The 23,128-nt window shown below is 40.0% G+C and overlaps 1 long non-coding RNA gene across 1 annotated transcript; it reads left to right on the top strand.

The window, feature by feature from the left end:
• The first annotated feature begins 2,636 nt into the window (after positions 1 to 2,636).
• Positions 2,637 to 3,547, top strand: LOC308392022. The gene is made up of 2 exons (XR_013970744.1): positions 2,637 to 2,772; positions 3,381 to 3,547. It is a non-coding gene; the product is annotated as an uncharacterized lncRNA (long non-coding RNA).
• Positions 3,548 to 23,128: the final 19,581 nt, after the last annotated feature.

The following is a 23,128-nucleotide window of genomic DNA, read 5'->3' as shown; positions in this document are numbered from 1 at the left end:
ATAATACATTTAATTGTTGCACATGACCTTCTCAAACATGACCTTCGGTGTTGTGTTGCCAAAATTAGAAATAGAATCTTTTCGCTTGGCGATCAGGATTTTTGAGCGGTGGTTCTTGTGGCGTTGCATGGAATTATCCTGAACCCTCATATCCTCATCCAAAACAACAATACTGTGTTTGCCAATGTGGCCTTTTAAAATGGGTACATTTTTACGTTCTGCTTTTAGATACCGTGGGTTGTGTTGGTTCTCAGTAGGGCTGGGTATTGTCACTGATTTCCAGAATCGGTTCAATTCCAATTCACAAGGTCCTGAATCGATTCAATCCACGATTCGATTCGGGGAAATTTTGCCTCAGACAGTCAGCAATATTATAATTCTGATCACTTATCAATACATATCTATATTTTTATATCTATAAAAAGAAACCTGACACTTGTGAGACTTTATCAAAGGTGTAAGCATTACAGCAGATTCCTTTGTGGCAAAGTAACTTGAGGATAAAACACAGAAAAACATGAAGGCAGTTTTCCTGGTCTGGGTTTTTATAGCAGATGACCTTAAAAATATTGTGCAGTCAACAACGAAGTGAAGCAGAGCAAAGTTACAGAGGTTTGATTAGAGACACCGCGAAGCATTTTGCAGTTTTGCATATTTTAAAAAGTTTTAATTTGTTCAGTATTGAACAGCGGAAATGAGGCTTTCTTGTCGGAAGTAAGAAAAAACGACAACAACAAAAAACAGCTGCCGACACTGTAGACTGGTGGGTAATAAGTAGTGGTGGGTTTTTTATTATCGACTTAGAGAGAGAGAGCGTGCTCTACATGAAGTGTGATTTTATCGTGGTGGAAGCAAACAGCAAAAGTAAGAGGAAATTCGTGATGATGTTTATGATAAGCGCAGTTTGGATCATCTTTTGCTGCTGGTTCAGTCAATATTGTTTGGAGAGAGATAAAACCTGCAGCTTCAGAATCTAGCGCAAAAAAGACGTAAACACAAAGCGTGGACCTGCCGACGCTTTAAAATCAGTGAGCTGTTGGCTTTCAGCCCCGAAGGAGTGTCCCTGTACGTGCTGTCGGGTGAGAAAGGCGACATCTCGCTCATTCAGATGCGTTGGGTCCGCGTTTTGTGTTTACGTCTTTGTGCAGAATCCGTGTACCTGCTCTCATTTACTGTCTTAACTGTTTGGTGGTTCTTGAAATTTTGTGAGATGTCACCAGAGATTCTGGCATTTCGGGCAAAATAAATTTATATTAAAAAAATCAATTCTGGATTTTAATGAATCGATATCACGTTATCCAGACCAGAATCGATTTTACTCAATAAATCGATAATCAAAACCCACCCCTAGTTGTCAGCTTCCTGGTGACGAGATCTTAAAGGCCTTCCTTTTTTTGGGATATTTTCTCAAGGTCAGCAGGTGCATGCTTTTCTTCCCCAACTTCCCCAAATATTTCAGTTACTTAAACTTGTGAAATTTGATTTTATGTACTGTGTAGCCTGTATAATAAATACATAAATAAGTATGTAGCCCAATAAGTATAAAAAATCCAGAAAGCTACACGGTGGGTCATTTACAAACACAAGTCTAACTTAACTTCCACTCTTTTTTTTGTTAGAAAAAAAATGTAATTGTTACATGCTTAAATTTACACAACACATCAGAAATCTGGAGTCATGAACAAAAGCTGAAACCTAAATTTTCAGGATTTGTTGGGTTAACCCTCTGAGGTCCAAAATATAATTGGCCATTTTTCACTACTTTTGATTTTACCTTTGTATTTCATCTTTAAATTGTTTCATTTATGTTGGTTTTTTTTTTTTTTTTTTTTTTTGGGGGGGGGGGGGGGGGGGGGGGTTGCCTCGCCTTGCTTGGTATCATTCTTTTTAACTCAACTTCACATTTTTTCATTGACATACTGTATTAACACAACTGATTTTAAATCCCACAAAAAACATAAAATCCTAGTACTAGTTATATTTTTTTACTGTAAAAGCCACAAACATGTTAATTATTTTCATAAATTGAAATGCAAATATAAATTGTAAATTTTGAAAACTTGCGCACAAATTTTGTAACGGCTAAAGTTATATACAACTATTTATTTAAAAATGCAGCCAATGCATCTGGTGTTTGTTTTTTTTTGGGTTTTTTTTTTTTTGTACAACCATTTCAAATTACTACTGAAACTAAAATGACAGAACAAATCGGGTGTCACAAAAAGATGTCCCACAAATTATTTGTTACAGTAAAAAAAAAATGTCTGTCCACCACAAGACAGAGGAGACCACCTATGGGCAGAAATCTGTGCCATCAGAAACTGAATTTGAATAAGTTCAATTTGAATTTGAATTGCTCCGATTGAATCTGAATTGTAACTTGAATAAATGCTTTTGAAAACTGAATTTGAATTAGTCTAATTTGAAATTGAATTTATGATTTGAAAATGATCATCACTAAATTGAAATTGAATTTATTTTTTGAAAATGAATTGATTTGCTTTGAAACTGCATTTTATCCTTTAAAAATTCAGCTCTCGAATAATTTCAGTTTCACTTCTCACCATTCAGTTTCAGTTCTACAATTCAATTTCAGTTCCAAAATTCAGTTTTCTGGAACTTACATCCGGTTCCGGTTCAAGCGCAGATTAATAGAACTACGTTTTACTAGCGGACCGAAAGTGTTACCGACGGGAATCTACAGCGTCTTGAGCTGAATTAAGACTTCAGAAGTCATTCTTCATGTCGAATGACCAGCGGATAAACTCTCAGGTTGGTAATAAATGTATTACATGTATAAGAACAAGCGTCATGTTAACAAAAGATAGCCGTAAGGTAACTGTTATGCTTATTGTAGCTGCTAGCTAAAAACGCTAATTTAGCGTAGTTTGCCCTGAATTCAGCTTTGACAAACAAATATGATCGACTGTTTCTAGTAGAATTCCAAAGTTGTCATCTTGGACCCTCTCAGAGTACCCCCTCTGTATGCTTGCAGAGACCCCTACAGTAGGGAAACATGCAAAACTGTGCCCAAACCTTTGTGTTTTAGCTTTATTTATGTCTTACACAGCATCCCAACTCTTTAGCTAACTTAATAACTTTAGCTAAAGTGAATAGTTAGTCTAATTCATTAGTGCAGCATTACTGGATCACCTCTGTTTGAAGTGATATAATATGATATACAACTATCACTGAAACAGCAAACTTTGTAAATAAACAAACAACACTTCTCATTCTCTAAACGTTTGGCCACAGCTGTAGATTACACTACCAGTACTTGTTCACTCTTGACAATAATTACATTTCTAAATTCTCTTTGTGCATTTACAGGTAAACAATATCTAATATTTTATCTAAATGACTGCTTTGTCTTTGAAAAGGGTGAAGAGCCTGAGGCCGGTGACAGTCCAGTTCTACTCTAAGTACATCCTTACTGTGGCTCACAGGACAAGGCCACATTCCTGTCCTGCCAGAAGAGAAGAGAAACTTCAGAGTCTTCATGCAGTTCAACCACACCTGTCATATTCCATATGACAGGGGTCTCAAACTCCAGTCCTCAAGGGTGGACTGGAGTCATGCAACTTTTCCATGCCCTCGAGGACTGGAGTTTGAGACCCCTGCCGTATGGTGTTCATGCTGTTTTCTACCCCACAGTTACAGCATGTCTGACTGCCTGTTCAGCATATGCAAAAATATATGATGAGTTTAAGCATGTGATGACTAAGGCCTTCCATTATGGTGTTTGTCATCACATGTCACAGACATCTGGATGATCATTTGGAATAAACAAAACTAAAAACTTGTTACTTCATCTTTTATCTTTATTATTATTATTATTGTTGTTCTTATTTTACACTTTTCATTGTTAGGCATTAGGTTTATTTGTAGTAGTCCTTTCCAACGTCTTTCCCTCTTCCATGTTACTGTGTCAGCTTGTCAGCATCTATTTGGGTTTGGAAGTGGAACAGAAAGTCAGGAAATCCAAAGTGCCATTAAAACCAGAAGAGGTTCTTATATTTCAGAAGAAGGGATTAATTCAAAAGAAATGACCTCAATGCCATATTTTATTTAGGAACACTAGAGAGCACTTTGCAAAATAACACATTCTTATAATTTCACCCTCAGATGAGCCAAGCTACGACTGTCAGGGAATGTGATGTAGGTACAGAGCATATGAGAGTGGTTAAGTTAATGTCTCTTGTCTAGATGAAGGCACAATAGGGATCAATGGCAAGGCGTAGAGATTCAGTATCTTCAGTCTTCAGTGGACACTCCATTTCTGGCACAAAACACCTGTAAAAGATGGTCGATTTAGGAGGTGACCCGACAACTTCAGCCTGTCAAACATAGTAATGGAGCAGTATGTTTAAAAAATATATCTAATTAAGCATGCACTCAGTACCCTAAGAATTATTATGGTAGTTAAACACAGTGATAGTTGTATATCATATTATATCACTTCAAACAGAGATGATCCAGTAATGCTGCACTAATGAATTAGACTAACTATTCACTTTAGCTAAAGTTATTAAGTTAGCTAAAGAGTTGGGATGCTGTGTAAGACATAAATAAAGCTAAAACACAAAGGTTTGGGCACAGTTTTGCATGTTTCCCTACTGTAGGGGTCTCTGCAAGCATACAGAGGGGGTACTCTGAGAGGGTCCAAGATGACAACTTTGGAATTCTACTAGAAACAGTCGATCATATTTGTTTGTCAAAGCTGAATTCAGGGCAAACTACGCTAAATTAGCGTTTTTAGCTAGCAGCTACAATAAGCATAACAGTTACCTCACGGCTATCATTTGTTAACATGACGCTTGTTCTTATACATGTAATACATTTATTACCAACCTGAGAGTTTATCCACTGGTCATTCGACATGACGAATGACTTCTGAAGTCTTAATTCAGCTCAAGACGCTGTAGATTCCCGTCGGTAACACTTTCGGTCCGCTAGTAAAACGTAGTTCTATTAATCTGCGCTTGAACCGGATGTAAGTTCCAAAAAACTGAATTTTGGAACTGAAATTGAATTGTAGAACTGAAACTGAATGGTGAGAAGTGAAACTGAAATTATTCGAGAGCTGAATTTTTAAAGGATAAAATGCAGTTTCAAAGCAAATCAATTCATTTTCAAAAAATAAATTCAATTTCAATTTAGTGATGATCATTTTCAAACCATAAATTCAATTTCAAATTAGACTAATTCAAATTCAGTTTTCAAAAGCATTTATTCAAGTTACAATTCAGATTCAATCGGAGCAATTCAAATTCAAATTGAACTTATTCAAATTCAGTTTCTGATGGCACAGATTTCTGCCCATAACCACCACAGCGATAAAACCTGCAGGTCTGACAGCAGCAAGCGCATCACTTGTCTGGTTTTCCACCTCAAGACCGTGTTTACATTGTGTTCTGCCTTTGTGACATTCATTAGTACCCTCACTGGCATACAAAACAAAACAACGTCTACACAACACACTAACTATACACGCCACACTAAACATCACAAATCTCTCACATCTCAAGTGACATCATCGCCTAATTTGCATAATTGGTCATGCTAATGTAATTGTAACCTACGTTGCTGGAAAGAGAAATAACCTGCCTGCACCAGTTACCAGTCACTTTGTGGAGCATTGGACTGCCATTACCTCATAAGACTTTGTTGTTACACTTTCTCTTACCGTACATTACTAAATCTCCATTTGCACTATTTGCCTATTTGCACTACTCTGCCTGGTTTACACTCAATGTCACTTACCCATTATATTGTATATTGTATAGCTTTCTTGTTATATGTAAAATTGTATTTATTTAAATTTTTACTTTTTAATTATTTTACTTGCATTTTTAATCACTTTTATATTTAAATATATTTAAATGTTCATTTGCTATTTATCTAGGGATTGAGAGTAACGCAATTTCTATTCTCTGTATGTCTGTAGGAGCAGTGGCTTCGCTCATGCTTGATTCAAACCGTGAAAAAAGCCACAGAAAAATTAAATGAACGATTGCTAGTAAGGGCGTCTTTATATTAGTATTTACGAAGGGTATGTTGTGACTTATCTTCAAAATTACAGTGGTCCCTTTTGCGTAGGGGTGGGTTTTTATAATCGATTCATCGATTAAAATCGATTCTGGCTTGGATAACGTAAAATCGATTCATTAAAATCCTGAATCGATTTTTTTAATATAAATTTATTTTGCCTGAAATGCCAGAATCTCTGGTGACATCTCACAAAATTTCAAGAACCACCAAACAGTTAAGACAGTAAATGAGAGCAGGTACACGGATTCTGCACATAGACTTAAACACACAGCGCGACCCGCGGATCAGAATCAGTTAGATGTCGCCTTTCTCACGGTCGGGGCTGAAAGCAGACAGCTCGCTGATTCTGATCTGTCGGCGGGTCCGCGCCCTTTATGAGCCGATTCTAAAGCTGTTAGTTTGATCTCTCTCCAAACAATATTGACCGAACCAGCAGCAAAAGAAGATCCAAACGCTTCACATAAACATCGTCATGAATTCACTCTGACTTTTACTGTTTTGCTTCCACCGCGATGCACAGCTCTCTCTCTCTCTCTCTCTGTACTTCAAAAACAGTTTCCCTTTCTTCATTATTTGCTTGCTTGTTACGCACCAGTCTACTGTTGTTTACAGCGCTGTCAGCCGCTGTTTTTTTCTCTTTTACATTCTTCCAAAAAGAAAACCTCATTTCTGCTGTTCAATACTGAACAAATTTAAACTTTTTAAAATTATTCAAAATGCAAAACGCTTAACCGTGTCTCTAATAAAACCGCTGTAACTTCAGAGGTAATGTTCATATGTTGATTAATGGTTTTCTTTCGTTTTTGATGTACTGCAGAATATTTTTATAAAATCCCAGGCCAGGAAAATCACCTTCATGTTTTTCTGTGTTTTATCTTCAGCTACTTTGACACAAAGGCATCTGCTGTGACGCTCACACCTTTGATAAAGTCTTGCGTGTGTCAGCTTCCTTTTTATTGATACAAAAATATGTAAATGTACTGATCTGAATTATAATATTTCTGACTGTCAAAATTTCCCAGATTTAAATCGAATCGAATTAAATCGAATCGTGGATCGAATCGATTCAGGACCTTGTGAATCGGAATTGAATAGATTCTAGAAATCAGTGACGATACCCAGCTCTACTTTTGCGGGGTTTTTTAGTGCAATTTTGCATGCTGTTTTTTTTTTTTTTACACCGCACTGTGTTCTGCATCCTGATCGGCTGTAGACCATTGTTGATCTCCTCCGTACCATCTCTCCTGTGCCGTACAGAAACGCCAAATCAATTGCTAGCAGTGTGACTCTGAAGTGCTGTACTTTTCTTCCCAACAAAAACAATGTCGACAAAATGTTTTGCACCGTCAAAGGCAGAGGAAGATAACCATCGCACAAAAAGTTGGACTTCTGATTCATTAATGATTCATTGATGTTGAATTCTCTCGCAGCTGCTCTATTCCCGTGTTCTGGACCTGAAAACAGGGTTTGATCTTTGGTTTCATTCTGTAATACTGGACTTATTTTACCTTATTAAGGTTTGAACTTTGAGGGTGTTTAAACAAGAGAGAAAAGTGTGAAAATGTTCATGTCTGTATGAAAAAAGTATGTAGTGAGGGGTTTTACAGTTTTACAGCCTTTATGCGATTTCACCTATCGCAGGTTATTTTTAGAACTTAACACCCGTGACAAACAAGGGACCACTGTATACAAATACTGAGAAATCCTTTCTTTGAATCCTTTCTCTGTTTTGCTCTGAGGCGCGGGGGAAAAATATCGACAAGTTGATGAACATCATCTACAGATATATTTGGTAAATGGCCAAGACATCTTGAGAAATGTAAATCGCCTCTTGATTCATCCATTTGGTTGACTTGTTTTGGAAAACCTGACCATAAACAAAGAGCGAATATCACACTGGAAACGAAGTGCTATACAGGAGTTTCCCCACCGGAAGTAGCATATGCACATAGTTTATTGGTTGATATGGTACATTTTCACCAATCACCAAGAGGGAGCTGAGTGTAAAAGCGAAGCTCTCAATTTACCGGTCGATCTACGTCCCTACCCTCACCTATGGCCACGAGCTGTGGGTAGTGACCGAAAGAACGAGATCACGGATACAAGCGGCAGAAATGAGCTTCCTCCGAAGGGTGGCTGGCCTCTCCCTTAGAGATAGGGTGAGAAGTTCGGCCATCCGGGAGGGGCTCAGAGTAGAGCAGCTGCTGCTCCACATCGAAAGGAGCCAGCTGAGGTGGTTCGGGCATCTGACAAGGATGCCCCCTGGGCACCTCCTGGGTGAGGTGTTCCAGGCATGTCCCACCAGGAGGAGGCCCCGGGGCAGACCCAGGACACGCTGGAGAGATTATATCTCTCGGCTGGCCTGGGAACGCCTTGGTATTCCCCCGGATAAGCTGGAGGAGGTGGCTGGGGAGAGGGAGGTCTGGGCCTCTTTGCTTAGGCTGCTGCCCCCGCGACCCGGCCCCGGACAAAGCGGATGAAAATGGATGGATGGATGGATGGTACATTTTTCCACCAATAGGAAAGAGGTGGAGTCTTTCTTTTCTTTACTGTTTTTGCGCTGTCCTTAGAAGATGCTTTTTTTTTTTAGCTTTCTTCCTGCACAAACGTGACAATAGTATTCAGAAAAAAGCATTGCTTATTTTTTTAAATCATAACTCTGGATTTAGTGGCCTGTTATTACAATTTAGAAACGTGTGTATATTTTCAAGTTCAAACTTTCAACACAAGCGGAAATGGAGACTCAGCATGGCTGCAGCTTTTTGCTGTCAGCTTAAATCGGTCATGTGATTTTGAGGTGCAGCATGTCCCAGAGGGTTAATAACACTCACCTTCATTCCATTTCCAGAGTGTAGCAACCAACTGTCAGCCAACTATCTGTTTTAGTGTAACCTGTTTTATTGTGAAAGGTTTAACAAGGCGTGAACATTGGATAAACCGGCAGCTTGCTAAGGAGAAAAATGGTTTGGGGAGCCTTTTGACAATAAAGTACGAGTTTGAGTTACTCTACAAACTGTTGCTTTAATCCTTAAGCCTCAAAACATGGTGTCAGACGGGGAGCAACGAGCACTAACTGAGCTTCCACCCAGAATCCAGTGGTTCCAACTTAGGCTTATGAGGTACAGTTATACTATCTCACACACTCCAGGCAAAGCACTCCTCACAGCGGACACACTGCGGTTAATGAAGACCCTGATTCTAAGGCTATAGCTGAACTGCTGGATTACACAAATATATATGTGGATGAAATAAGCAAAAGCATGCCTGCTAGCTCGACTTACATCACAAAGTTAGCCCTTTATACCCTATAATATTAAACAGGCTGCCTGGAATTATTTTGTTGTTTTAGCTGTAAAAGTCTCATAACATCTGCTGTAACTGTGTGCCTTTGTCACTTTTTTTCAGGACTACTACTTCTTTCAACATTTGGTAGTTTTTTTGTTTTGTTTTGTTTTACTGTATGCTATCCGGTTGTTCAGTCTGACGTCACTAGCCGTGTCTGGACCTAAACTCCGCTGCAGGTCCATATATCAAACGATCACTGTGGCATTACTGAGAGTTGAAAAACTGTCTAAAGTCTTTCATCTTTAATAAAATGATCAGCGTTCTGCTCTACCAGGTGTAACAATTGAGTTTAACATCCAGGCATCCATAAAAACGGAATTTATGACATTTAACAGAGTTAGAAGTTAGCTCGCTAGCTTCTATCTAAATACAATATAGCATGTCCTGACTGCAGGGTTTTGGAAACAAATTAAAACGTACAGCTCTGTTATCACTTCCAGCATAAATGAAGACAGGAAACTAAACAGCAGTGACGTTTGTAGGTAGAGCTGGGCGATATGAGATTTTTTCATATCACGATATGTTTTTTTCATTTCAGGCGATAACGATATCTATCACGATATAAGCCAAATAACTATATTTGTAAGATTTAAATGTGCCGTTGCTCACAAGTAAAATGTGAAATAATCAGCAGCTTGTTTTTAAATATTTATTTCCCATAATAAGTTCAACAGGGTAGATGTACTTAAGGAACATGAGACTTTTTCAGATAAATAAAGGCAAATATTGCAAACTACACAAAAGGCAGCCGCTAAAGCGTTTAAGTTTCAAAATAGAACAAACGAAACAGACTAAATTGTCAATTCCACTTAGAAACAAAATATTAATTCTAAAAATAAATCTTAGTTTGTTTTACAGAAGAACAGACAAAAATGACTAACTTTTGTCAATATCAAATAAACTGAGAACTAAAAGGAAATTCTCAATCTCTCCTTGTTGTATAGCTGAGCTTTTCAAACAGTTGTAACAGTTACTTTAGTCTGACAAAAGCCGAATGACGAATTAGCGCTTCCAGTCAGAGACTGAGGCTACGTCCACACGTACACGGGTGTTTTTGAAAACGGAGATTTTCCGTTTTCGTTTTAAAAAATAATCCGTCCACACATAAAGGCAGAAATGAAGGAAAACGCTGCTATGAACATGCCAAAGCAGCAGGTGGCGCTAGATTCCTAACCGTGCAGAAATGTTGGCCAATCAGAAGTCTAGAAGCCTCGGTGGGAAAAAGTAAACAAAGCTGCGGCATAGAAGCAGAACCGAGTCGTATGTGTGGACGGACAGTAACTGTGTGTATATGTAAGCATTTAAACACTGCAGAGAGTAGAATTAACAGTAACAGTATTGTAGAAATTCATTTCACCGAAACAATAACGCAGCGCACAGTGTGACGCATGCACCAGTTTATTGTATTTCCAGACTTGCTTTCGGCACAATTTACAGTGCACGCTCTGTTTTTTGTCAGACTTGAAATAGCCGAAATACCTTCAAACTACGGAACTTCTATGGCTCTTCCGTTCGACAATCTCTCCGGCATTGGAACCATCATCGGTTTTCTCTTCGGTCACGCTCGGTTGATTTTTCTAGTCGGCACACTCATTTCCTCCATTATGCGCTGGCTGCTTCCCAAACAAACACACGTGCGGCTTGGCACTTGTGCTGTACGTAGCAAGTCACGCGACGTGACGCTGCGGCTGTGATTGGTTCAGCTCTGCGCTACTGAATTTGGATCGGCTGACCTTTTTTTTTTTTTTTTTTTTTTTTTTTCTTAAGAGGACAAGAGCGGCGAGGTCTATCGCGATAGCTTAATTTCTCTATCGAGTAAAAGTTATATCGCGATACATATCGTTATCGTTCTATCGCCCAGCTCTATTTGTAGGGTTACTGAAGTTGGGCTAGCTGGTATATAATGATGTGCTACGTGACCGCTAGCGACACAGCTATGTTAGCATAATATAAACAAGCTAACTTTTTTTCCACTCGATAAAAGTTAACATGAGTGTTCTCGATGGTCAGGAACAAATGTAATCACATGGCAGGATGCTGTAAAAGGACCAAACTTCAGCCAGGAGAACAACTGAGATAATCCATCCACAATACGAGGTAGTCATTCATATACTGCTGCATGGGCTGGGCTGTAGTTACATCCTAAGGTTTTAAAAGCTGAGCTTAAATAAATGATTAGCGGTAATAAAAGCCGAGGGAGGTCAACAGTGATCACTGACTGTTTTAGGAGCTTTTTGAGATTAAATAGAAGAAAATACATAAAATTAAACATGTTAACAACACAAAAGCCATATTAAATGCAGACTACTTTAGGCCCGGAAGTAGGATTCGTCACGTCATCACTTAACAATCGGATTGATGTGTAACAAGGGAATAATAACGGGAAAACACAAAAAACGAATTTAAATTCAATCTTACAGATTTTTACTGAATAAGAACTCAAAGTGTACATGAATAAAATATTTAGAATTTGCAATTTAAACTTTAAAACACTAAACAACAACAAATATGTGAACTTTGGGACTATAGTTTGTTTCTGGGGGTCTCTGTTTTCTATGCAAGTCCAGGTATTTTTGGTCCCTGGTGGAACTCGAAAAAGCAGTTCCTCTCAAGCTGCAGGCAAAGGCCTATATTGCACTGTTGGCATTTCCAAGGAGTGCTTCTCTTACAGACAGTGCACTGCTTCCTTCCTATGCTTGCCCTCTGCCTCTTTCCTATATCCACAGTGCTTGTAGGGACAGGAAAGTGTCCTTGACTTGGGGACTCGGGCCTGATATCCAAGAAAACACCTAGGAGATGTGCAGGGAGCTCCTCCTGGAAGGCCTGGTGAGTCTTGTGCTTCTGTTGCTTGCTGATGCACAACTCTTTGTGAATGATGAAGCTGTTTGTAACTGCAACGTCCAGAAGATGCTGGAAAACTGTCATGTCCCATCTTCTAGTTTTGCGATGGACTAAATTTGTTCCCAGCATCTGGTCTGATGTGTCCACTCCTCCCATGTATTTATTGTACTCAGTCACAGCTGTCGATCTGGGGACAGAAACCCTCTCAAAATGTCCATCTTCCTTTCTCTGCCAGCGTAACACTATGTCCCCACTGGACACAGGGTGAACGGTAGTACAGACAGAGACTTCTCGACCGTCCATCCACTTTACAAATAAAAGCTCACCGTCCCTGATCCACCAAGAGGCCCCCTCTTGGTGATCTTTTATGTAGAGCATTTTCCTGAGTGGATGGAACACCCAGCCTGCCCAGCCTGTATGTACCACAAGCCCCAAAACCCTGCTTATTCAAGTGTTGAAAGAGAGCTGGGCTGGTGTAGAAGTTGTCACAGTAAAAAATGTAACCCGATCCCAGATCGTCAAAAGAGAGTTCTTTCCCTGATGAAAACTTTGATTTCCCTGTATACAGCTTGAAGTCTATTGTGTAGCCATTGACATCAGCAACAACAAAATTTTTTAGCCCCCACTTGGTGGGTTTGGCCTTCATGCATTGCTTGATGGCTAATATTGGCTTTGAAGAAACCATCCTGTCATCAACTGAAATATGCTGCTCTGAGTGGTAATGCAACGATTTCTCATCATCTCAAGGAGAGGTCTGACTCGGTGAAGTATAGTCCTCTGTGCCCTTTTTCTGTCATTGGCCGCATCTTCTTCTGGATCACTGATCCCAAGATTAGAAGTGATGGCCATAAAACAGTCTCTGGACATTACAGTGGCAGGAAAAGGAACATGAAAAATTGTGTTTCTCCTCCAAAAGTCTGACATTTTTGGAAAATTGCAGACTGTAAAGTGTAAAGTAAACAAGCCCAGGTACCTTTGTAGCTCTTCTGGTGTTATTTCATTCCAGTAAAATTTTTCACCCTTTTCGTTATTTTTTGCAGCATTTTTGTTTGTGTTTGCACACAAGCATTTTAGCACTTCATCAACAAAAAACTCTGACAGGTCAACTCCTCCCATGAGGTTGTAATCCTTTACAGCTGATGGTTATGGCACCTCAACTGCTCTGTGTCGTCCTTCAACCTTGCAGATCCTTTTCATAGTGTCCCCGGAGATTTTTTTGTCAGAGCGTTAACTTTGGTTTTTGGTACTCCAACTCTTGTGTCCCAAAATGTGCCATATGCTCCAACCCCCAGGCCATGAAGGTGGTGAAAAAGTGCTGGACTGGTATAAAAGTTATTACAATAAATGTGATATCCCGTTCCCAGGTAGTTTTTGTTTATAAGTGCCATCCCAGCAAATGACGGCCCCTTCTCAGTTACCACAGTTGACCCCCCTGTATAAATGTTAGTCCATTGTGTAGCCTGTGTTGTCAGACAGCACAAAAAGTGTTATCCCCCGCTTTGTTGGCTTGATTTTTATGTATTGCTTCAGGAAAACTCTGGCTTTGTTATAGACCATGAGCTCACCCACAGAGAGGTTTTGCTGTGGGTAGTATACAGCTTTGCAGGCGACACGCTAACGTCATACAGGGAACGTACTCTGTGCAGGCAGTCATAATCACCAGTGCCTGTTTTTCTGTCATTGAGAGCATCTTCCGCAGGATCACTCATATGAACATTCCAAGTGATGGTGAGGAACCGGTGTCTGGACATGACCTCAGAAAGATATTCCACATGAAAAATCAAATTCACATGCCAAAAATCTCTCATTGTGGGCAGCTTTAGAACCCCCATGTAGAGTGTTAGGCCAAAGTAATGGTACATTTCAGCCTCTGTGAGGAGCTCAGTCCACTTGAAGTTTTTGCCTGCAGCAATATTTTTAGCTGCATTTTTGTTTGTGTTGGCACACAGTGTTTTTTTTATAGCAGCATGGTCAAAGTAAATCTTGAACAGTTCAGATGGAGATGGACTGTCCACACATACTGAAAATGGCGGCTTCACATCTGGCATTCTTTTTGGAAAGAAATTCGGTAGACAGGTTGAGGCAAGTTGTTTGGGTCCTTATCACTCTTCCAGGTAGCTGTGCATCACTGGAGAGTGACTCTGACCTGAAGCTCTTTCCTCTTTTTGCCAGAGGACAACTCATCCGACTCCTTCCTCTACTTCTCTCCGGAGTAGAGGCTGCTTCAGTCGAGCAGGACACTTCAGTTCCGTTCCCTCCTCTTCAATATTATCAACACTATACACAAAAGAATTTAACACCGTGTTCGATTTGTCCAGCACGAAAGTAATATAATGATGTGTAATTCGCACAAAAATGTTTTGCGGTGCGAAATTCCTCTCCGCACGAAATTCTTCTTACTTTTCTCTAACATAAAACTATTTTTTCAAACAATATACATACTTGTTTTGGCAAGGGTCAATCCCTTCGATGAAGTCTGTTTCATCCCCACTGTCGGCAGAATCAGGATCTGACAAATGGCCACCGTCTTCAGGTGGGGCGGTAATGAGATCCGAAGCTTCACGCAAGGTGAAGTGTTTGGCGTGTCCGGATTTTGACTGCATAATAATGTCATGTGTGGAGGTGTAGAAAGTGTGTATTGAGTGTCTGTTGTGTATAGAGTGTAAGTTTCCAAGAAAGCGATTGCAACATTACGAATGAGAGCAAATACTAGTGTAGAGAGAAAAAACAAACAAACATCACTTCCTGTTGTTGGACAGGTCCATGTGATAGGTCACGCTGACAACATGATGAGATATAATCCACCGTAGGAAGTGACAAGAACAGCTGATCAGATCGATAAAGAGTCTGGCTTCGGATCATAGGTGTTTTTTTTTTAGGGTTTTTTTTTGTATTTGTCCACTGTTCCTGCCGGCTGTAGTGAGCCTTGACCTCACAGTCAGATATCGAGCTGGTGGGTAACAGACATCTGAAAATAACTTAAAAAGTTTATTTTGTGATCCAGAAAGAGTAATATTTAAAAGTTTTTGGTGGCGCTCCTCCACCATTGCCGGATTTGAGTTTTGGACAAAATGCATTCTGGGATATTTGGCTGTACCAAGTCCACACAAGTCACCACTGATGCATGTTTGACAAAATGGGAGGAGCAAGAACACATCCAGGAATTTTTAGCATACTCGGCTTGATGCATACTTTGAATTGGAACAGTACTTGGTCTCCGACTAATGATGTATCACAAGTCCACGAGAACGCAAGTACACACAAGCACGCATACTGAGACATGGCCAGGCTTAAAGTTTGTATTTTTTTTTAATTTATTTAACCTTTATTTAACCAGGAATGTCCCGTTGAGATCAAAAACCTCTTTTTCAAGGGAGTTCTGATTTGTATTGAACAGCTTGCCCTGACACTGACTGGCAAATTAAACATTCATCTGAGCCGATCGCTTTTACAGTGCCTACAGAATAGTGATGGGATTTCCGGCTCTTTTTAGAGAACTGGCTCTTTCGGCTCGGCTCACTAAAAAGATCCAGCTCTTTCGGTTGTTTTGTTGCTTTAATTAATTTATCATTAATAACAATATAAAATTATGTACAAAGGAATTACTAATGTTAAAAAAGAGTGGATTTATTTATATATGTTTATATATAAATATATGCGGTGGCCCCTAGAGACAAAGCACGTACAAACTCCAAAACACATTTCTAGCGTTAACTGAAATCGCTGGCTTGTGTAGCCACTACGTAACAAAAACTCAACACTGCGCCTAGCATTTACATTCTTCTGAGTTTTTACGTGTTTTGGAGTTTGTACGTGCTTCGGGGTTTGTACGTGTTGTGGAGTTTTTGCGTGTTGTGGAGTTTTTATGTGTTGTGGAGTTTTTACGTGTTTTGGAGTTTTTACGTGCTTCGGGGTTTGTACGTATTGTGGAGTTTTTGCGTGTGGAGTTTGTACGTGTTTTGGAGTTTTTATGTGTTGTGGAGTTTTTACGTGCTTCAGGGTTTGTACGTGCTTCAGAGTTCGGATGTGTTTTGATGTTTGCACGTGCTTTGTCTCTAGGAGCCACCGTAAATATACTTTTATTTATTCACTCCACATAAAATCTAATAAATAAATAAATAATATAATACAAAAACCAACTATTCACATTTCAACTTTTAACCATTTAGCTTTCAGCTTTTTCCTTTTAAACAAATTTAAAGTGAAACAACACAAAACACTTCAAATCACAACACAATTAAATATAAATTAAAATATGAAAACAAAAAGAACATGCACATTCTCTGTCATGGGCCTGCATGAATAAACGTTCTGAATCCTTTATCATCTGCAACTGAAAATAGTTGTGGATGATCACTATACCTTTCTAATGTGACGTTTTTGTCCCTGGCTCTCTTTCTCTGTCTCTCCCTCCTGCTCTATTCCTGTGCTACTGCGACTGTAACTACCGCCCCTCCCCCCTCCTCCCAGCGCAAGCACAAGGCTCGCATGCAGAGTGAAGCGGAAAAAAAGTGCGAGAGAGAGAGAGGGTAAGAGCAGAGGCGGAGCCAGACATTGTATACACCCGGGGCTTAGCCCTAAAGGGTAATACGTGCGCGGGGGGTTGGAAATGACAAAAAAACCTGCTATGAAGTTGAAGATTTATTAGGCTGTGTTGTAAGCTTTAAAGAAAAAAAAAACTTAATATGAGAAAAAAATATCACATATGTAGCTTAAAAACAGTTTTTTACTTAAACAGCAAGGCAGAACAAAATTAGGGCTGTTTCAAGATACGGGGACTAAACCCCATTTCAACCACACCCAGAACTGATCCGGAATGAAAACAGGACTACTTTAGTAAAGTAAAGTGTGCGTGTTAGTCCCCATAGGGAAATAGTTCCTCTGCATTTAACCCATTCACCCAGTGAAGCAGTGGGCAGCCACCAGTGCAGCGCCCGGGGAGCAGTGTGTAGGGACGGTACCTTGCTCAGGGGTACCTCAGGGTAGCCGTTCAGTGGAGTCGAACCCCCGACCTTCCGATCATGGGGCCACCACTCTACCTACTGAGCTATCCCTGCCCGTTAGGACTTAACCAACAAAGAACCAAAATCAAAACTAGATGACAGTAGCACTGAAAATCATCACAGATCTGCACTACACTGACAACACCTCTTTATTGTGGTAACATGAGATTGTATCTTCGAGGCTTGAGTTTTGCAAACCTATCAATGACATTTTCAGGGTCAACATTATCCAAGTACTCCTTTTCAATAGATAATATGGCCAAATCATTCAGCCTCTCTTGTCCCATGGTTCTCCTTAGCCACATGTGGAGATGACGCAAGGCACTAAAAGAGCGCTCACAGCTGCAGCTACTGACAGGAATGGTTAGTGCAATTCTAAAGATGACCTTCAGAGTTGGGAACATGTCCTCGTCAAGCAAGTGGAAGGCAGTTGTGATGTCGCAAATGTCCTCTTTTTCCATTTTTCTTTTCATGAAGTTTTTTGCCACAACAAGTTCTTCAGGCTTTATCATCACATGGTAGTGTGCCACAATGGGTTTTAAGGCACCTTCGGAAAGGAATGTTGAGGAGGATGGATTGCATGCCTGAATGCCCTCCATTATTTTCTGTCCTGCCCCAGAAAATCTGTCTGCTAGCTCCTGCAACATTCGGTCCAAACAAGGAAAGAATATCTCGTACCTAAACTCTGCTGAGCTTGTGAGATTTGGTGTTGCACCACAGCTGGACTCAAGTACAAATCCTTCAAGTCTTTTCTGTTTGTGTCGTGCCCCCTGAGGAATCTGGATGTTGTAGCTTCCACAAATGTCCATGGCCTTCTCAAATATTTCCTCAGTAGCAGCCTCTGTGCGCAATTTACTTAGTGTATCAACTACCGACATCTTGTACTCCACAGCTTTGCCCATGTCTAGCCTTTCTCCCTGCAGGTAGCGGTGCAGGCCTTCGGTGATCCCAAGCAGCTGTGAGAACATGATTAACATGTACACAGTCTTGGGTTTTGAAAGCTTGGACAAGATCCCTTTAGTAATAGGAGTGTTTGTGGCTTCGAGAGTTGCTAAAACTGCAGAAATGTTGTTGAGAAGGGCTTTGATGGAATTTACTTGGCAGGCCCATCTTGTGTTAGAGAGCTGAACAAGCTCAGATGCAAACAGTCCAAGGTCCTTTTGCAGTTCCTTAAACTTTGTGTGGTTTACCAGGGAGGTGTTAAAAAATGTGTAGACATTTTCCAAAAGTCCAAAGAAGTCAGAAGCAGCTGGAATAGCCTTGCATGTATGGCAAAGGACAAGGTTGAGCTCATGTGCATAGCAGTGCACATATACTGCTTCAGGGTGTCTCTGTCTGAAACGGGACTGCACACCACCCACAGCACCACTCATAACAGATGCCCCATCATAGGATTGAGCAACACAAAGTAAGTCACTGAGCGTGTGATACTGCAACAGCTCCTCAATAGTGTCTGTAATGCACTGTGCACCAAACCTTTCTAGTTTCCGTAGACCAAGAAAACATTCTTTGACATGGCCTTTACATGACACAAAACGTACACACACTGCAAGCTGTTCCGTGTGCCCATCTCTAGCCTCATCAGCCATAACAGAGTACATCTTAGCTTTCTTCATCTCTTTAACTATATTTCCAGTTATTTCATGTGAAATACTGATTATCATCTCATTTTGTGAAAAATGAGTCAGATAGGTAGCATGTGAGACAGGACTGTAATTTTTCAAAAATGGATCAAATGTTTTCAGCAGCTTCATGCACTCAAGGAAGTTCCCTTGATTATGACTGGTGGATTCCTGCTCATCGTGGCCACGGAATGGTATTCCTTGTTTTCCAAGGAAACTTGTTACAGCTAAGATCCTGTGGAGATATTGTCGTCTCTCTGAAATCTCTGCTGCGCTTGCTGATCTAAGTTGCTCAACAACGTCACCTTGGTTTTTTGTGGTCTTAAAGCTGTGCCAGCAGATCATAGAAGACGAATGGCTGGAACTCTTTTCGTGCTCCCTAAAGGCATTTAAAGCCCTCTTCCAATTGCAGAACCCTGAATGACTGAGGCCATCTTTTTTTAAAGTATTCTGCTTCCCAAAAATGCGACATGAAAAACAGAAAGCCAAGTTCCTCACAACAGAATACTCCAGCCATGTAAACTGTTCAAACCAACTCTTATTAAACGCCCTCTGCTGGCCTCCAAACTGGCTCAGCGGATATTGTGGGAGGACATTTTGTCTTGGACCACTTTCTAGAGTTCCTTCCAGTAAACCTCCTTCAGCTGTCCTTAACGATCCACCTGCTGCGATGCTGTTGTGTTTTGGTTTTCTCTTGCTTTCCTGATTTCCCCTGACCTCTCTGAATGATCAGAAAGAGAATCATTACTAATTAATGATCCCTCTGTATTTGTCTTTGTGAGTCACAAGTTTGTGCCATATTATTTTTAATTCTACCAAAGTACTCTATTTAGATTCAGAAAAGTTTATATAACTAATTAGCCTTGTGGTGCAAATAAGTTTGCATAACTTAATAAATATAGAATTTGAAAAATAACAAACCTAAAAAGATACACTAGGTACTAGATATGTGTTCTGATGTTTTGGCAAACAACCATTTGACTAACGTCTCACCTGGTTCTTGTTCCATTTCTCTTCTGTCCTCATTCTCCTCTCCATCTCCCTCTCTCACCCTCTCTCTCCCTCTTTGTGCTGACAATCAAACCAAAACCAACATCATCAAATATACAGTTGAAACCAGATATTTACATGCTCTTCAGATAAAAACACAAACACTTATTTAAGGTAAAACCTCAAATTAGACTAAATGTTTAATTTATATTTGTTAAATTTAAGAGTAAAGAGAGAAACTATCTGTATTTCTTAATTGCAAATGACACCCAAATTGTATTCAAACTTGAGCCACACTTATGGAGCTCCACAATTCTTTTCCTGGTGTTTTGGTTGACATCTCTTGATTTTCCCATTTCAAAGAAACAGGCTCTTTTGCCTTATATGCATCCACAGGTGTGCCACCAGTTTACTCACATGGACTGTACTAACCTATCAGAAGCTTCTTCAGCTCAGAATGGAATCGTCTGGAGTTTTCTTATTATTTAACAATAAACTTAGTGTACATGTACTCCTAAATTTGATGAAAGTGATAATAAATAGACCGATCTCTCTCTCTTTATTCTGACGTTTAACTAATTCAGAATATATTTCAATATTTATCTAAAACAAAAGTTTACTCTAAATTGATGTTGTACAGTAAAAATGTTTTATGTTTTCTCCCTAAAGTGTATGTAAATATCTGGTTACAAATGTGAATATCCTGCTGTGTACTGAAATCCCTCTTGTTTTGCATAGAAATATACTGAACAACATACAAAGCATAATATATAAAATAACATTTACCTGAGTTTTTTCTTTGAAAGAAGCCTCCAATGTCCATTCTTATATTTCAGTACATAACTGAAACCGATTTAGTCGGGGAGGGTAAGAACTGAAAATATGAAATAAACACACGTAAGCTAAGACTCTCTAAAAAAAAATAGCATTTGTTCGGCTTTTCATTTCGCCATTTGTTGATTCACTTGAAGAGCAAGTAACGTAATATTGGTCAAGTGATCAGTTTGATATCAATCTTTCGTGATACACCGTCATATTCACATTATTTTTACGGTACGAATGATTTGCTTTGGTACCTGGTCAAACTTAAGCTCTCCTTAGTATGGCTGGCTCCGTTTCTCCAACAGTGCACTCACAGGCATCAGCTGCCCCGCCCTCTCGCTCAGTTGATTAGTGCCTGAGCTCGGATCATACCAATATCAGGGGGGGATTCACGCACAGTCGTAAATTCCCACAGTGTGCACTATGTGCTTCGAATATTGTGTGTACTTTTTGTTTTATACAGTTGTCAGCCAGGCATCTAACTATGAAAAAATTACACTCCAAAAGACCCCAGGCTTCTGACAAAACAACCCGGGCTTAAGCCCAGTAAGCCACCCCCACGCTCCGCCCCTGGGTGAGAGAAAGGAAAAAAAACAACAACCCATGGCTTGCGATAAGGAGCCGGCTCGCGTCGTTCATGTCAAAGACCCGGCTCTAAGAGCCATTTCGTTTGCGACCGACACATCACTACTACAGAAGGAATCATCAGCCCTCATTTGTGTTTGGTGTGAACAAGTCATAACCCAATCAAATGATGCAGGTACAGCATCAGTCACCAAACGACAATGACAAAACCTGAAATGTAAATGTAATGAGGCCAAAGGAGAAGGAAGAGGGAGGTCTTTTTTCCATCGGATGGAGAGCAGCTAAAAGAATAAAATAAAGGGGTCAATGCACCCAAGAAATACAAAACTCAAGAGTAGCAGATAACATTTGTCTCAATCATCCAGGCAAGGAAATTCCCCAAAGTTAATTCTGTTCATCTGGACGTAGCGTTTTGTGGGAGAAACGTTTTGTCACTGATCCAAGTGACTTCTTCAGTCTCAGCTGACTGCAGGTTTCCCAGATCTTATAAACAGTACATTTGCATAATGACTGAAACTATCACAACTTAAGTGTACCGGAGGCTGATGCATACTGGAAACCTATGCATAGGATCAGTATTTAAGGTTTGACTCTCATCATCCACTCAGTCTTGCTATATTTAACGAGTTTTCAGACCCCTTAGCGACTTTTTTTCTAAAAAAAAGTCGCTAAAAAAAGACGTGAAAGCACCTATCGCTTTTACTCTCAACAAGCAGCGGGTGCTGTAACGCAGTCAGTTCTTCTTTTACTCTTTTACTCTTATGCTGTTTTGTGGATCACAAGGTTTAAAACTACTTATAAACACACACACACAAAGTAACTCCACCAGAGGGCCTATTTCGGGTCACTTTTGCCGGTCCAAGCCCGGATAAAGGAGCAGGGTTGGAATTGTGACATTAAAAAAAAGCAATAATTGCTAAAAGAAATTTAATTTGTAGTTCTAAATAAACTCTAAATGCATTTAGGACGTTTTATACTCACTTTATGTCTCTTCCACGATGTTATTTCTCTCTCCAACAACATAGGTTACAATTAGATTAGCATGACCAATTATGCAAATTAGGCGATGACGTCATTTAGCGACTTCTAGCGACTTTTAGGACAGCCAATAGCGATTTTCCTTACTGAGGAGTTGGCAACACTGCATCCACTGGAGCATAAATTGGGTGTCATCAGGACGCTACAACACAGAGCAAACACCATCCCCACAGACACACCGGCCAGGGAAGCAGAAGAACATCACATCAAGAAGGCCCTGAGTAAATGTGGTTATCCCAGCTGGACATTTGCCAAAGCTGCAGTATTCATGCTTGTGCCACTTTTGTGCATACTCTGTCACTCCTCTCCCAACTGCCCATGCTCTGTGACTCTTCTTGACTGCCCTCACCTCCCATCTTTTATGCATTGTGAACAGGTGTGGAGAATTGCTTTGATTATGGTGTGGGTAGGAAGAAAAAAACCCTTAAAAATAAAAGCATGCAAAATATATATAAACATGCATAAAACCATACTATAACACCAAAACAGTAAAATACAGAATATAATATTAAAACTACTTCTACCCCCGTAACATAAACAAGGACACCCAAGTGGGTTGGTAGATAGCTATGGTCACACATAGTTTCAGGAATGGAAGTTCCCCATTTTCTTCTCCAGCTGGAGAAAGGGACAGCTCAGAAGCAGACAGGGACACAGGCTACGTCCACACGTACCCGGGTATTTTTGAAAACGCAGATTTTTCTATGCGTTTGCACCTTTCGCCCACACGTAAACCGCGTTTTCGGTCACTGAAAACGGAGATTTTTAAAAACTCCTGCCAGGGTGGATATTTTTGAAAACTCAGTTTTTGCATTTACGTGTGGATGAGAA

The sequence above is a fragment of the Rhamphochromis sp. 'chilingali' genome (genome assembly GCF_963969265.1).
Source record: "Rhamphochromis sp. 'chilingali' genome assembly, chromosome: 2".
In the NCBI taxonomy this organism is placed as follows: domain Eukaryota; kingdom Metazoa; phylum Chordata; class Actinopteri; order Cichliformes; family Cichlidae; genus Rhamphochromis; species Rhamphochromis sp. 'chilingali'.
Note: the sequence above shows the minus strand (reverse complement) of the source record. Positions and strands in the feature narration are given on the sequence as shown.